This window comes from Salvelinus namaycush, unplaced genomic scaffold (assembly GCF_016432855.1).
Source record: "Salvelinus namaycush isolate Seneca unplaced genomic scaffold, SaNama_1.0 Scaffold435, whole genome shotgun sequence".
NCBI lineage: Eukaryota > Metazoa > Chordata > Actinopteri > Salmoniformes > Salmonidae > Salvelinus > Salvelinus namaycush.
Window position 1 is genome coordinate 167,051 of NW_024061126.1, and position 17,268 is coordinate 184,318.

Genomic DNA, 17,268 nt, shown 5'->3' on the forward strand with positions numbered 1-17,268 from the left:
TACCGTTGGACTTATTTAGAAAACCTTCTAGAACAGTGGCTGACAGCAGAGTGATGGTATGCCTACAGCCTCTCCCTCCATAGTTATTTCCTTGAATGAAGATATCTACATTTAGTGAACCTAGGTTATTTCTCTCTCATTGTTCCAAAAGTAGAAGCCACGGTCTCATACAAGGCATCTATAGTGGCATCTGAGAGAGAGCGTGAAGAGAGAAGGCTAGATGCCCTGGCCTTGGAATCAAAAAACATCCTCATGAGAGCCAGTAGAGGGTACCAGAGATGTATTAAACAGAGGTTCCTAGAGGTATCCTCAGCCCCAGTTCACAGAGGTTCCTAGAGGTGTCCTCAGACCCAGCTCTCAGAGGTTCCTAGAGGTATCCTCAGCCCCAGTTCACAGAGGTTCCTAGAGGTATCCTCAGACCCAGCTCACAGAGGGTCCTAGAGGTATCCTGAGCCCCAGTTCACAGAGGTTCCTAGAGGTGTCCTCAGACCCAGCTCACAGAGGTTCCTAGAGGTATCCTCAGACCCAGTTCACAGAGGTTCCTAGAGGTATCCTCAGACCCAGCTCACAGAGGTTCCTAGAGGTATCCTCAGCCCCAGTTCACAGAGGGTCCTAGAGGTATCCTCAGCCCCAGTTTACAGAGGTTCATAGAGGTATCCTCAGCCCCAGTTCACAGAGGTTCCTAGAGGTATCCTCAGCCCCAGTTTACAGAGGTTCCTAGAGGTATCCTCAGCCCCAGTTTACAGAGGTTCCTAGAGGTATCCTCAGCCCCAGTTTACAGAGGTTCCTAGAGGTATCCTCAGCCCCAGTTTACAGAGGTTCCTAGAGGTATCCTCAGCCCCAGTTTACAGAGGTTCCTAGAGGTATCCTCAGCCCCAGTTTACAGAGGTTCCTAGAGGTATCCTCCACCCCAGTTTACAGAGGTTCCTAGAGGTATCCTCAGCCCCAGTTCACAGAGGTTCCTAGAGGTATCCTCAGCCCCAGTTTACAGAGGTTCCTAGAGGTATCCTCAGCCCCAGTTTACAGAGGTTCCTAGAGGTATCCTCAGCCCCAGTTTACAGAGGTTCCTAGAGGTATCCTCAGCCCCAGTTTACAGAGGTTCCTAGAGGTATCCTCAGCCCCAGTTTACAGAGGTTCCTAGAGGTATCCTCAGCCCCAGTTTACAGAGGTTCCTAGAGGTATCCTCAACCCCAGTTTACAGAGGTCCCTAGAGGTATCCTCCGCCCCTTTCTAATTCTTTAAAAGTGCATCCCTCCTTCTTCCTTTACTTCACCTGTCCAATCATGATCACTTCAATGAAGGAAGGAAGCAAGGATACACATGATATTTGAACGGGGCCCCTTTCCAGAAAATACTTGTTGTCCTGAGGAATCTGTCAACTTCAGGAGTTATTGAGGTGTTTTTGTTTCGCCGTCGCCTTGGAGACTAAGGCCTGTATTCTAGGATCAGATCTGCCTTTTGAATCATAATGAATAACCTGATCCTAGATCAGCATTCCTATTCTGAAACACTGTATGGATATGGACCCAAATATGCTTCTTTAAATAGGTCAAGGAGTCTGGTGACCGTTTCACCTTGATGCCTGTGTGTGTGTGTGTGTGTGTGTGTGTGTGTGTGTGTGTGTGTGTGTGTGTGTGTGTGTGTGTGTGTGTGTGTGCGTGTGTGCGTGTGTGCGTGTGTGCGCGCGTGCGTGCGTGCGTGCGTGCGTGCGTGCGTGCGTGTGTGTGTGAGACTGGGCATGTGTGTAAGCATGTGTATGTGTGTTATTTTGACTCAGGCCAATTTAAAAGGCTGCCCTCCAAGACCTCATTGAAGCTGATGGAGCTCTATAGAGGTAGCCCTTAAATACCTTAATGAAGCTGATGGACCTCTATAGAGGTAGTGTCACGCCCTGGCCATAGAGAGGTTTTTATTCTCTATTTTGGTTAGGCCAGGGTGTGACTAGGGTGGGCATTCTAGTTTCTTTATTTCTATTTCTTTGTTTTTGGCCAAGTGTGGTTCCCAATCAGAGGCAGCTGTCTATCGTTGTCTCTGATAGGGAATCATACTTAGGCAGTCCTTTTTCCCTCTTTCATTTGTGGGTTCTTATTTTTGCACTGGTTGTTGTTTTGCCCTGCAGAACGTCACGTTCGTATGTTGTTTTGTTGTTGTTGTCAGTGTACATTAAAGAAATAAATAGAATGAACACGTTCCACGCTGAGCTTTGGTCCACTTCTTCCCATGACGATTGTGACAGGTAGCCCTTAAATACCTGAATGAAGCTGATGGACCTCTATAGAGAATAATATACCTTTATTGGGGTATATGAACTTACACTATGACGGGAATAGGGCGCCATTTGGGATGCAGAATAGTTACTGTAGTATGGAAACTTACTCATAATCCTAGCAGGTGTGTGTGAAAGGTAGGATATGGGAGAGACATAAACACCCTCAACACAGTCCAGACAGGCACCACATGTTGCACAGAACCTGCACCTGAAACAAGAGTGGGTTAAGAGTGGCTGTCGCTGGGTGGATGGTGATGAATGATTACAGGATAGTCTGTGTCTCTGCTAGTGTGAGGAGAGAGATACAAGGAGAGGGAGAGAGAGAGGGGGAGAAGGAGAGAGAGAGAGAGGGAGGGAAGAGGGGGAGAGGGAGACAGGGTGGGAGAGAGAGGGAGGGGGAGAGAGAGAAAGAGAGAGAGCAGGCGAGGGGGGAGGGAGGGAGGGAGGGAGGAAGAGAGAGAGAGAGAGAAAGGTGGAGGGGGAAGAGAGAGGGAGGGAGGGAGAGAGAGCGGGGGAGTAGGGTCGGAGAAAGAGAGAGACAGAGAGAGAGAGAGCAAGAGGGGAGAGAGGGGGAGGAGGAGAGGGAGAGAGAGGGAGGAGGAGAGGGAGAGAGAGAGATACAGGAAGGAAGATGGAGAGGGGGAGAGAGATAGACAGGGAGGTAGAGGGAGGGAGAGGGAGAAAGAGAGAGGAAGGGAGAGGAAGGAGAGTGAGAGAGAGAGAGAGGGAGGGAGAGGGAGGAAGGGTTAGAGAGAGAGAGAGAGATGGATGGATGGATGGAATGAGGGAGGGAGAGGGAGAGAGGAAGGGAGAATGAGAGAGGAAGGGAGAGGGAGAGAGAGAGACGTACTGCCAAATTCTCATTCAATTACCTGGCAATTATCCGAGCAGTTGCAATACCAGGCAGTGATGCAACCAGTCAGGATGCTCTCGATGGTGCAGCTGTAGAACCTTTTGAGGATCTGAGGACCAATGCCAAATCTTTTCAGTCTCCTGAGGGGGAATAGGCTTTGTCGTGCCCTCTCTCAACCTGCTCCACTACAGCCCCATCAATGAGAATGGGGTGTGCTCGGTCCTCCTTTTCCTGTAGTCCACAATGATCTCCTTTGTCTTGAGCACGTTGAGGGAGTGGTTGTTGTCCTGGCACCACACGCCAGGTCTCTGTCTCCTCCCTCCTCCTCTCATTGTTGTTGGTGATCAGGCCTACCACTGTTGTGTCATCGGCAAACTCGATGATGGTGTTGGAGTTATGCCTAGCCATGCAGTCAAGAGTGAACAGGGAGTACAGGAGGGGACTGAGCATGCACCCCTGAGGGGCCCCCGTGTTGAGGATCAGCAGGCGAATGTGTTGTTACCTACCCTTACCACCTCGGGGTGGCCCGTCAGGAAGTCCAGAATCCAGTTGCAGAGGGAGGTGTTTAGTCCCAGAGTCCTTAGCTTACTGATGAGCTTTGAGGGCACTATGGTGTTGAACGCTGAGCTGTAGTCAATGAATAGTATTCTCACATAGGTGTTCCTTTTGTCCAGGTGGGAAAGGGCATTGTTGAGTGCAATGGAGATTGCATCATCTGTGGATCTGTTGGGGCGGTATGCAAATTGGAGTGGGTCTAGGGTTTCTGGGATAATGGTGTTGATGTGAGCCATGACCAGCCATTCAAAGCACTTCATGGCTACAAACGTGAGTGCTACGGGTCGGTAGTAATTTAGGCAGGTTACCTTAGTGTTCTTGGGCACAGGGACTATGGTGGTCTGCTTGAAACATGTTGGTATTACAGACTCAGTCAGGGACAGGCTAAAAATGTCAGTGAAGACACTTGCCAGTTGGTCAGCGCATGCTCAGAGTACAGGTTCTCGTAATCCATCTGGCCCTGCGGCCTTGTGAATGTTGACCTTTTTAAAGGTCTTACTCACATTGGCTATGGAGAGCGTGATCACACAATCATCCGGAACAGCTGATGCTCTCATGCATGCTTCAGTGCTACTTGCCTCAAAGCGAGCATAGAAGTAATTTAGCTCATCTGGTAGGCTTGTGTCACTTGGCAGCTCGCGGCTGTGCTTCCCTTTGTAGTCTGTAATAGTTTGCAAGTCCTGCCACGTCTGACGAGTGTCGGAGCCGGTGTAGTACGATTCAATCTTAGTCCTGTATTGATGCTTTGCCTGTTTGATGGTTCGTCGGAGGGCATAGTGTTAGAGTCCCGCTCCTTGAAAGCGGCAGCTCTACTCTTTAGCTCAGTGCAGATGTTGCCTGTAATCCATGGCTTCTGGTTGGGGTATGTACGTACGGTCACTGTGGGGATGACGTCATCCATGCACTTATTGATGAAGCTAGTGACTGATGTGGTGCACTCCTCAATGCCATCGGAAGAATCCCGGAACATATTCCAGTCTGTGCTAGCGTAACAGTCATGTAGCTTAGCATCTGCTTCATCTAACCACTTTCTTATTGACCAAGTCACTGGTGCTTTCTGCTTTAGTTTTTGCTTATAAGCAGGAATCAGAAGGATAGAATTATGGTCAGATTTGCGAAATGGAGGGCGAGGGAGAACTGTGTATGTGTCTCTGTGTGTGGAGTAAAGGTGGTCTTGAGTTTTTTTCCCTCTGGTTGGACATTTAACTTGCTGGTAGAAATGAGGTAAAACGGATTTGAGATTCCCTGCATTAAAGTCCCCGGCCACTAGGAGCGCCGCCTCTGGATGAGCGTTTTCCTGTTTGCTTATGGCCTTATACAGCTCATTGAGTGCAGTCTTAGTGCCAGCATCGCTTTGTGGTGGTACATAGACAGCTATGAAAAATACAGATGAAAACTCTCTAGGTAGATAGTGTGGTCTACAGCTTATCATGAGATACTCTACCTCAGGCGAGCAAAACCTTGAGACTTCCTTCGATTTCGTGCACCAGCTGTTGTTTACAAATATATATAGACCGCCACCCCTTGTCTTACCAGAGGCTGCTGTTCTATCCTGCCGAAAAAGCTTAAAATCCGCCAGCTGTGTGTTATTCATGTCATCGTTCAGCCACGACTCGGTGAAACATAAGATATTACAGTTTTTAATGTCCCGTTGGTAGGATATACGTGATCAAATTTTGTCTATTTTATTATCGATCCAGTGTACGTTGGCTAATAGGACCGATGGTTAAGGTAGATTACCCTCGCGGCGTCGGATCCTTACAAGGCACCCGGACCTTCGTCCCTGATATCTCTGTCTCTTTCTCCTGTGAATGATGGGGATGAGGGCCTTGTCGGGCGTCTGAAGTAAATCCTTCTCGTCCGACTCATTGAAGAAAAAGTATTCCTCCAGTACGGGGTGAGTAATCGCTGTCCTGATATCTACAGTAGAAGCTATTTTTGGTCATAAGACACGGTGGCAGAAACATTATGTACAACATAACTTACAAATAACACGAAAAAACATACACAATATCACAATTGGTTACGGGATCGTAAAACGGCAGCCATCTCATTTGGCACCACTCTACCTCATTGCTTGCTCTTTAGGGTTTTCGGCTGGGTATCTGCAAAGCACTTTGTGACAACTGCTGGTGTGAAAAGTAAAAAAAAAAAGACTTGATTGATTTATTGATTGATATCAAGAAGTGTGACCTTGTCAAATATAATAACATAACATCTACAGACAGTCTACAGTCTACAGACACCTTGGATCAGTCTGAATGTTCACTGGCTTTTGTTGGAGTCTAGTCCATGTTTTTGTTTCATGGTGGATTCTGTCATTTCAAAACAAAGCCATATCCAGTCAGTCAGTCAGTCAGTCTAAATGTAGTTGGCTCTGCTCATCCAATTGGCACACTCCTCCTTTAACTTTTTATGGCTGCAGGGGCAGTATTGAGTAGCTTGGATGAAAGGTGCCCATTTCAAACGGCCTGCTCCTCAGTCATAGTTCCTAATATTTGCATATTATTAGTAGTATTGGATAGAAAACACTCCAAAGTTTCTAAAACTGTTTGAATTATGTCTGTGAGATTAACAGAACTCATATTGGCAGGCAAAATCCTGAGTTGAAATCAAAACAGGAAGTCAGAAATCTGAGCTTGTCTGTATTCACCAGAGTCCTTTAAGAAATCCAATTGAGTTATGACTGATGTTGCACTGCCTAGGGGTTCCACTAGATGTCAGCAATCAATAGAAATTCCAATGAGACTTCTATGATGTTGTGGGAGAGAATGAGAGCAGAATCAGTCAGGTGTCCATCAAGCAGCCATGCGCTGATCATGCCTTTTCCTCATGCAAGGCACTGACGTTCCATTGCTCACGCAGACAAGAAGGAATACTCTGGTTGGAACTTTATTGAAGCTATATGTTAAAAACATCCTAATGATTGATTCAGTACTTAGTTTGAAATGTTTCTTCGACCGGTAATATCACATTTTGAAGTTTTTGTCCGATATAACGCTGACCACAGACGCGCTAACAAAAGAAGGTATTTGGACATAAATAACAGATTTTTTCGAACAAAACAAACATTTATTGTGGACCTGGGATTCCTGGTGTGCTTCCTGATCCTAATCAACAAAGGTAATGGAATATTTAGCATGTATTTTATTGTTTATAGTGACGCTATCTTTGCAGCTGTGGTATGCTACTTTGAGCGCCGTCTCAGATTATAGCGTGCAATTATTTTTCCGTAAAGTGTTATTGATATCTGACATAGCGGTTGCATTAAGGAGAGGTATATCTATAATTCAATGTGTATAACTTGTATTATCATCAATATTTATGATGAGTATTCATGTTGAAACGATGGGCTATGCAAAGTCACTTGATGTTTTTGCATTTAGTGAATCTTGTAGCCTCAATGTAAACTCAGATTCTTTTATATAAATATGAATTTAATCAAACAAAACATGCATGTATTGTGTAACATGAAGTCCTATGAGTGTCATCTGATGAAAATAATCGAAGGTTAGTGATTCATTTTATCTCTATTCTGGTTTTTGTGAAGCTATATTTAGCTGGGAAAAATGGCTGTGATTATTTTTGGTTTTGTGGTGACCTAACATAATCGTTTGTAGTGCTTTCGCTGAAAAGCCTATTTGAAATCGGACACTTTGGTGGGATTAACAACAAGATTACCTTTAAAATGATATAAGACATGTATGTTTGAGGAATTTTAATTCTGAGATTTCTGGTTTTTGAATTTGGCGCCCTGCACTTGGACTGGCTGTTGTCATATTGGTCCCGATATCGGGACTGCAGCCATAAGAGGTTTTAAAGAGCAGATCTTTACCATGTTGTAGAGATTACCTTCCATGCCCCCTGCACCTCCCACAGCTACACGTGCCACCTAATGTGCGTGTGTCTTTGTAACCTTCATGTCACCAGCATCCTGACAGCTACATGTGCCATGCACCAAAACGCTTCCTGAATGTTGAAAAGGCTTTGAAATGTTCTATCTGCCTATCTTTGTAGATTGTCAAGGCACCCACTTTGAGATTGATCAGATTTCTAGAAATACGTGAATAAAGTTGGTATGCTAGAAATGTTGTTGGTAGAATGTTGAATAGATGTTGTGAGGGCCACAACGAGCTGATACGTGGTTAAAGCATGAAACCACGTATAGTATATAGATAACCTTTGTGTGTCTGGTCTTTGATCTCCCTCTGGACTGTGTTGTTGTTCGGCACCTCTTGACTCCAATAAGTTAACTATGTTGTTGTAGCACTGGCTACAGTACCAGAGGGGTATCCTACCAATGAGGTTTGAGGAGTTAGCGAGGTAACTTGGGTCAACTCTGAGCTCAACTGGAGATAACTGGTCAAGTGGCTCACCTTTTAGCCAGGTACATTTCTATGGCAATGAATCATTCAGAACTAACCTGCTCCAGGGCAGGCTACCCAAGGGCTAACTCCATTTATCTGTGTCTGAGCTGTGGGTTTTTTATTTAACCAGGCAAGTCAGTTATGAGCAAATTCTTATTTACAATGACAGCCTACCAGGGAACAGTAAGTTAACTGCCTTGTTCAGGGACAGAACAACCTATTTTTACCTTGCCAGTTCGGGGATTTGATCCAGCAACCTTTCAGTCACAGACCAAACACTCTAACAACTAGGCTACCTGCCACCCCAGGGTGAGGACCAAGGAAATCAGATTCTCTCCTTCTCACAAAGATTGCATCGTTTGAGGAAGACAACTGAGTAAATATTTGCATTAATCAAAGGTTTTTTTGTTGTAAAAAAATAGTAAAGTTAAAATACCACATTACACATTTAGTAATGACCGAATGCTTTTGAAACTTCACGCTCTGTAAAAAGATCCGTGTGTATTGATAAGCACACCTAAGATGTAATTATCGATATGTAATCAAATAAAAACGTCACTTCTAAAAGCTTGTTTCACACCACAGCCTGCTGAATTTGCAAGATAACTTTTACTTCATTTTAATTTTGGCACAAATAAATATGTGGCACTGACTCGCCCATGGATTGATGTTTCAGCCTTGACTCAATGCAGAGTTCTGACTCACCCATGGATTGATGTTTCAGCCTTGACTCAATGCAGAGTTCTGACTCACCCATGGATTGATGTTTCAGCCTTGTCTCAATGCAGAGTTCTGACTCACCCATGGATTGATGTTTCATCCTTGTCTCAATGCAGAGTTCTGACTCACCCATGGATTGATGTTTCAGCCTTGTCTCAATGCAGAGTTCTGACTCACCCATGGATTGATGTTTCAGCCTTGTCTCAATGCAGAGTTCTGACTCACCCATGGATTGATGTTTCAGCCTTGACTCAATGCAGAGTTCTGACTCACCCATGGATTGATGTTTCAGCCTTGTCTCAATGCAGAGTTCTGACTCACCCATGGATTGATGTTTCAGCCTTGACTCAATGCAGAGTTCTGACTCACCCATGGATTGATGTTTCAGCCTTGACTCAATGCAGAGTTCTGACTCACCCATGGATTGATGTTTCAGCATTGTCTCTATGCAGAGTTCGGCATTCGACTAGCCTTGTCCGACACGCACACGCAGCTACTAGCCTGCTAGCATTAGCGGCAGGCGGACGAGAAATATCCAGTGTGGCTGTACTGATGAAGCCTGAGCTGCAATGTGAAGCTAACTGAAGCTGGCTTTAGAAAACCTTGAGTAGCTCTAGCTTGCTTCGTAGTATATCACTCTGGGATATCCCCTAGATTAGTGGCTTCTACTGTTGTACTGCAGACTGGATGTGGCAGGGGGCCCCTGGCTCAGGGTGGGTTACGAGGCCCCTGATGGAGTCACAGAGACAGATTCACATGCCTCAGATCAGATTCTCATTACTGGCCTGGACTGGTCAATGGCTGTCTTACCACGCCAGCCCATCCATGTTGTCATGTACAGGCATCAAATAAAAAAATAAAAAATCAACAAATTAAATTGTATGGGTCACATTTGCAGAATACAACAGGTGTAGACTTTACTGTGAAATGCTTACTTACAAACTCATTCCCAACTATAAAAAGTAAAAAATGTCAGAAAAATATTTGCTAAATAATAAAGGAAATATTAGTAAAACAATGAAATAATAACAACAAGGCTATATACAGTTAAAGTCGGAAGTTTACATACACCTTAGCCAAATACATTTAAACTCAGTTTTTCATTACTGACATTTAATCGTAGTACAGATTCCCTGTTTTAGGTCAGTTAGGATAACCACTTTATTTTAAGAATGTGAAATGTCAGAATAATAGTAGAGAATGATTTATTTCAGCTTGTATTTCTTTCATCACATTCCCAGTGGTTCAGAAGTTTACATACACTAAATTAGTATTTGGTAGCATTGCCTTTAAATTGTTTAACTTTGGTCAATCTTTTCGGGTAGCCTTCCACAAGCTTCCCACAATAAGTTGGGTGAATTTTGGCCCATTCCTCCTGACAGAGCTGGTGTAACTGAGTCAGGTTTGTAGGCCTCCTTGCTCGTACACGCTTTTTCAGTTCTGCCCACAAATTTTCTACAGGATTGAGGTCACGGCTTTATGATGGCCACTCCAATACCTTGACTTTGTTGTCCTGAAGCCATTTTGCCACAACTTTGGAAGTATGCTTGGTGTCAATGTCCATTTGGAAGACCCATTTGCGACCAAGCTTTATCTTCCTGACTGATGTCTTGAGATGTTGCTTCAATATATCCACATCATTTTCCACTCCTCATGATGCCATCTATTTTGTGAAGTGCACCAGTCCCTCCTGCAGCAAAGCACCCCCATAACATGATGCTGTCATGGTTGGGATGGTTTTCTTCAGCTTGCAAGCATCCCAGTTTTCCTTCCAAACATAACTATGGTCATTATGGCCAAACAGTTATATTTTTGTTTCATCAGACCAGAGGACATTTCTTCAAAAAGTACAATCTTTGTCCCCATGTGAAGTTGCAAACCGTAGTCTGGCTTTTTTTAATGGCTGTTTTGGAGCAGTGGCTTCTTCCTTGCTGAGCGGCCTTTCAGGCTATTTCGATGTAGGACTTGTTTTACTGTGGATATAGATACCTTTGTAATTGTTTCTTCCAGTATCTTCACAAGATACTTTGCTGTTGTTCTGTGATTGATTTGCCCCTTTTCGCACCAAAGTCCGTTAATCTCTAGGAGTAAGAACGTGTCTCCTTCCTGAGCGGTATCAAATGAAATCAAGTGTATTTATATAGCCCTTCTTACATCAGCTAATATCTCAAAGTGCTGTACAGAAACCCAGCATAAAACCCCAAACAGCAAGCAATGCAGGTGTAGAAGCACGGTGGCTAGGAAAAACTCCCTAGAAAGGCCAAAACCTAGGAAGAAACCGAGAGAGGAACCAGGCTATGTGGGGTGGCCAGTCCTCTTCTGGCTGTGCCGGGTGGAGATCATAACAGAACATGGCCAAGATGTTCAAATGTTCATAAATGACCAGCATGGTCAAATAATAATAATCACAGTAGTTGTCGAGGGTGCAACAAGTCAGCACCTCAGGAGTAAATGTCAGTTGGCTTTTCATAGCCGATCATTAAGAGTATCTCTACCGCTCCTGCTGTCTCTAGAGAGTTGAAAACAGCAGGTCTGGGACAGGTAGCACGTCCAGTGAACAGGTCAGTGTTCCATAGCCGCAGGCAGAACAGTTGAAACTGGAGCAGCAGCACGGCCAGGTGGACTGGGGACAGCAAGGAGTCATCATGCCAGGTAGTCCTGAGGCATGGTCCTAGGGCTCAGGTCCTCAGAGAGAGAGAGAAAGAAAGAGAGAAAGAGAGAATTAGAGAGAGTATACTTAAATTCACACAGGACACCGGATAAGACAGGAGAAGTACTCCAGATATAACAGACTGACCCTAGCCCCCCGGCACATAAACTACTGCAGCATAAATACTGGAGGCTGAGACAGGAGGGGTCAGGAGACACTGTGGCCCCATCCGATGATACCCCCGGACAGGGCCAAACAGGCAGGATATAACCCCACCCACTCTGCCAAAGCACAGCCCCCACACCATTAGAGGGATATCTTCAACCACCAACTTATCATCCTGAGACAAGGCCGAGTATAGCCCACAAAGATATCTGCCACGGCACAACCCAAGGGGTGGCGCCAAACCAGACAGGCAGATCATGTCAGTGATTCATCCCACTCAAGTGACGCACCCCTCCTAGGGATTGAAAGGAAGAGCACCAGTAAGCCAGTGACTCAGCCCCTGTAATAGGGTTAGAGGCAGAGAATCCCAGTGGAGAGAGGGGAACCGGCCAGGCAGAGACAGCAAGGGTGGTTCGTTGCTCCAGAGCCTTTCCGTTCACCTTCACACTCCTGGGCCAGACTACACTCAATCATATGACCTACTGAAGAGATGAGTGTTCAGTAAAGACTTAAAGGTTGAGACCGAGTCTGCGTCTCTCACATGGGTAGGCAGACCACTCCATAAAAATGGAGCTCTATAGGAGAAAGCCCTGCCTCCAGCTGTTTGCTTAGAAATTCTAGGGACAATTAGGAGGCCTGCGTCTTGTGACCGTAGCGTACGTGTAGGTATGTACGGCAGGACCAAATCGGAAAGATAGGTAGGAGTAAGCCCATGTAATGCTTTGTGGGTTAGCAGTAAAACCTTGAAATCAGCCCTTGCCTTAACAGGAAGCCAGTGTAGGGAGGCTAGCACTGGAGTAATATGATCAAATTTTTGGGTTCTAGTCAGGATTCCAGCAGCCGTATTTAGCACTAACTGAAGTTTATTTTGTGCTTTATCCGGGTAGCCGGAAAGTAGAGCATTGCAATAGTCTAACCTAGAAGTAACAAAAGCATGGATTAATTTTTCTGCATCATTTTTGGACAGAAAATTTCTGATTTTTGCAATGTTACGTAGATGGATAAAAGCTGTCCTTGAAACAGTCTTGATATGTACGTCAAAAGAGAGATCAGGGTCCAGAGTAACGCCGAGGTCCTTCACAGTTTTATTTGAGACGACTGTACAACCATCAAGATTAATGATCAGATTCAACAGAAGATCTCTTTGTTTCTTGGGACCTAGAACAAGCATCTCTGTTATGTCCGAGTTTAAACGTAGAAGGTTTGCAGCCATCCACTTCCTTATGTCTGAAACACAGGCTTCTAGCGAGGGAAATTTTGGGGCTTCACCATGTTTCATTGAAATGTACAGCTGTGTGTCATCCGCATAGCAGTGAAAGTTAACATTATGTTTTCGAATGACATCCCCAAGAGGTAAAATATTTAGTGAAAACAATAGTGGTCCTAAAACGGAACCTTGAGGAACTCCGAAATGTACAGTTGATTTGTCAGAGGACAAACCATTCACAGAGACAAACTGATATCTTTCCGACAGATGAGATCTAAACCAGGCAAGAACTTGTCCGTGTAGACCAATTTGGGTTTCCAATCTCTCCAAAAGAATGTGGTGATCGATGGTATCAAAAGCAGCACTAAGGTCTAGGAGCACGAGGACAGATGCAGAGCCTCTGTCTGACGCCATTAAAAGGTAATTTACCACCTTCACAAGTGCAGTCTGTGCTATGATGGGGTCTAAAACCAGACTGAAGCATTTCGTATACATTGGTATGATGGCTGCGTGGTCCCATGGTGTTTATACTTGCGTACTATTGTTTGTACAGATGAACGTGGTACCTTCAGGTGTTTGGAAATTGCTCCCAAGGATGAACCAGAGGTCTACAATTGTTTTCTGAGGTCTTGGTTGATTTCTTTTGACTTCTTATGGATATGGGGCAGCATTTTCACGTTTGGATGAAAAGCGTGCCCAGAGTAAACGTCCTGCTACTCAGTCCCAGTTGCTAATATATGCATATTCTTAGTAGATAGAAAACACTCTGAAGTTTCTAAAACTGTTTGAATGATGTCTGTGAGTATAACAGAACTCATATGGCAGGCAAAAACCTGAGAAAAAAATCCAACCAGGAAGTGGGAAATCTGAGGTTTGTAGTTTTTCAACTCATTGCCTATCGAATACACAGTGGGATATGGGTCATGTTGCACTTCCTAAGGCAACTGGGACTGAGTATTACTAGATGTCAACACTCTTTAGAACCTTGTCTGATGCTTCTACTGTGAAGTGGGGCCGAATGAGAGGGGAATGAGTCAGAGGTCTGGCAGCAGCCACGAGCTGGTCATGCGCATTCACATGAGAGGTAGCTCCCGTTCCATTTTCTTTTCTGAAGAAAAAGGAATTCTCCGGTTGGAACATTATTGAAGATTTGTGTTTAAAACATCCTAAAGATTGATTCTATACTTAGTTTGACATGTTTCTACGACCTGTAATATAACTTTTTGGACTTTTCGTCCGTACTTTCCGCTGGACTTGCACGCGCGTCGTGAGTTTGAATTTGTTTACCAAATGCGCTAACAAAATGAGGTATTTGGACATAAATGATGAACTTTATGGAACAAATCAAACATTTATTGTGGAACTGGGATTCCTGGGAGTGCATTCTGACGAAGATCATCAAAGGTAAGTGAATATTTATAATGCTATTTCTGACTTATGTTGACTCCAACATGGCAGATATCTTTTTGGCTTGATGGGTCTCTGAGCGCCGTACTCAGATTATTGCATGGTTTGCTTTTTTTGAAATCTGACACAGTGGAACCCCAGTCCTAGACAAGTTAAGCAAAGAGGCACTGAGTTTGAAGGTAGGCCTTGAAATACATCCACAGGTACACCTCCAATTGACTCAAATCATGTCAATTAGCCTATCAGAAGCTTCTAAAGCCATGTCATCATTTTCTGGAATTTTCCAAGCTGTTTAAAGGCATAGTCAATTTAGTGTATGTAAACTTCTGACCCACTGGAATTGTGATTAAGTGAAATAATCTGTCTGTAAGCAATTGTTGGAAAAATGACTTGTGTCATGCAAGTTTTAATGACTCCAACCTAAGTGTGTGTAAACTTCTGACTTCAAGTGTATGCATTGGTGTTGAATAAGATCTAATTGGGGTGACTGAGGAGTGGAAGTCGGTCATGGTCTGTTGAAGCAAACAGGTATATTATTCTCTCTAATTCTCACTTATTATGTTATTTATAGTGTTGTCATCCAAATCACAGCAGGGCTGTGTTCATCCAAACATATAACTCATTTATGAAACGTGACATTAACAGGAGCGGGGCTAGTTCCTGCAGTGACGTGCCCCCACAGTGTATTTACTGTTAAGCACCCTTCCCTTCCCTTCCCTTTGCTTCCCATCCAGCGACCTCATTTGAACTCCACAAACCAACATCTCCACAGTGAGTCAAACAGAGGAACCCAACCAATCCTATCCCCCTATCTCAGAATTGCTACCAGGGTTTGGTTCAGTAGAGATAAAATGTTTTTAAACAAAGTGAAATGGGGAGGTTTCACTAAGGTCTAACTTGCCTAAACTTGCCCAGTGAGAGAACAGATTGTTGACCATCTGAATATGGCCCTAATGAATTGCGAAGCAGTGGAGTGGTTGACTGGAAACAGTCCTCTGTTTTCTGTTTGGTAAATACTTCTGCCTCCATGGAGCTTGAAATACAGCAGTCCTACTGTTTCTGCCAGCCCTGGGTCCAAATTGTATGTGTTGTCTTTCAAATACTTTATCTGTGCTTGATTGATCCTGTCCGGTTTCTTGTTGTCCATTTATCCCCATGGTTACATGACTGGATGTTTCAGTTTATACTGGAATACAAGAAGGAGTCTAAAATCGGCATTAATTTGTGTGCAGTAATGTTTACAGAGAGAATGGTAGTTTGTTGATGTCAGTCAGTGAGCAGTAGCCTAGGCCCATGGTTCTGGTTCTGGGCTGTTCTGAGCTCACCTGCAGCATCTCAATTCAAACAGTATGGAAACCATTATAAGACTCCTTTTCATTTTGTACAAAAAAAACCCATCTGGACCAGAATGGCATGGTCCCTAGATAGACAGAGTCATGTCTGAAAACATGTGAATATCCTCTTTTTTTGTGTGAAAAAATATATAATTGCTTCTGTTTTCATGGATCCTGTCTTCTTCTTCTTCTCCTCACTGATATTGTAAGTATGTTCACGTTCCTTAGTGAATAGCAGCAGACTCTTGATTCAGAGGATGAGATTATGATTAAAACCTCTCTGGGATAGGGGTCCTGCTAGCGGGACAACTTCCGGTGAAACTGGAGCGCGGCAATTCAAATAAATAATCATAAAAATTATGAATATTAAACATTTAGGTACATACAAGTGTCTTACATCGGTTGAAAGTTTATATTATTGTTAATCTAACTGCACTGTCCGATTTACAGTAGGCTTTACATCGAAAGCATGAAATGCGATTGTTTGAGGACGGTGCCCCACATCAAAATATTTTTCCACCGGCACAGGTTTCATAAATTCACAAATAGCGATTCAATATTCACTTACTTTTTGAAAATCTTCCTCTGATTTGTCATCCAAAGGGTTCCAGCTATAATATGTAGTGTCGTTTTATTAGATAAAATCCTTCTTCATATCCCAAAAAGTCTGTTTAGTTGGCGCCATCGATTTAAGTAATCCACTCGTTCAACATGCCAAGATAGGAAAATCTACCCCTAAACTTTGTTTCAACAAGTCAAAATATGTTTCTATTTAATCTTCAGATACCCTAAAATGTAATCAAACTATAATATTTCATACTCATTATTCTTACTCGGTTTGGAAGAAAAAAGCCTGAAACCTTGAACAAAGACTACTGACACCCAGTGGAAGCCATAGGAACTACATACTGGGAGCTAGATTTAATTATTTCCCTATAGGTTCCATTGTAATTTATTTGGATTTTCTCCTACCATATCTATTGTGTTATAGTCTCCTATATTATTTAAACATTTCTACAAACTTCAAAGTGTCTTCTTTCCAATGGTACCAGTTATCAGCATATCCTGGCTTCAGGGCCTGAGCAACAGGCAGTTTACTTTGGGTACGTCAGTCAGGCGGAAATTGAGAAAAAAGGACCCTAGCCTGAAGAAGTTTTTTAATTAATTAATCAATTCAATCATTTGTTTTGAAACCATGACAAATGAAAACCGAATGTAACCGTATGATTCTTTCTCACCAGACAAACATTGTAATAATTATACATGATTAACAACAGTCTCTAATCAAAAACTAATCAGAAACATAATTTAATCGAGGACACGACCCTCCTCACAACGTTAGTAGATCCATCCTTCTTGTTGGATAGTAGAGCAGAGCAACCAGCATAATTACATTGCACTGTGTTTGTCAAGTTTTAGTTTCCTGTGATAAATATTGTTTTCCTTGCTTGCGCTCCTATGAGACGCACAGACAGACAGTGATACAGGCAGTCTGAAGGAGAGGAGGTTTTTATATACCAGCAACTGTCACAGGCAGAGGGAAGGAGAGGACAGGTTTTTATATACCAGTAACTGTCACAGGCAGAGGGAAGGAGAGGAGAGGTTTGTATATACCAGCAACTGTCACAGGCAGAGGGACGGAGAGGATAGGTTTTTATATACCAGCAACTGTCACAGGCAGCGGGAAGGAGAGGATAGGACTTTATATACCAGCAACTGTCACAGGCAGCGGGAAGGAGAG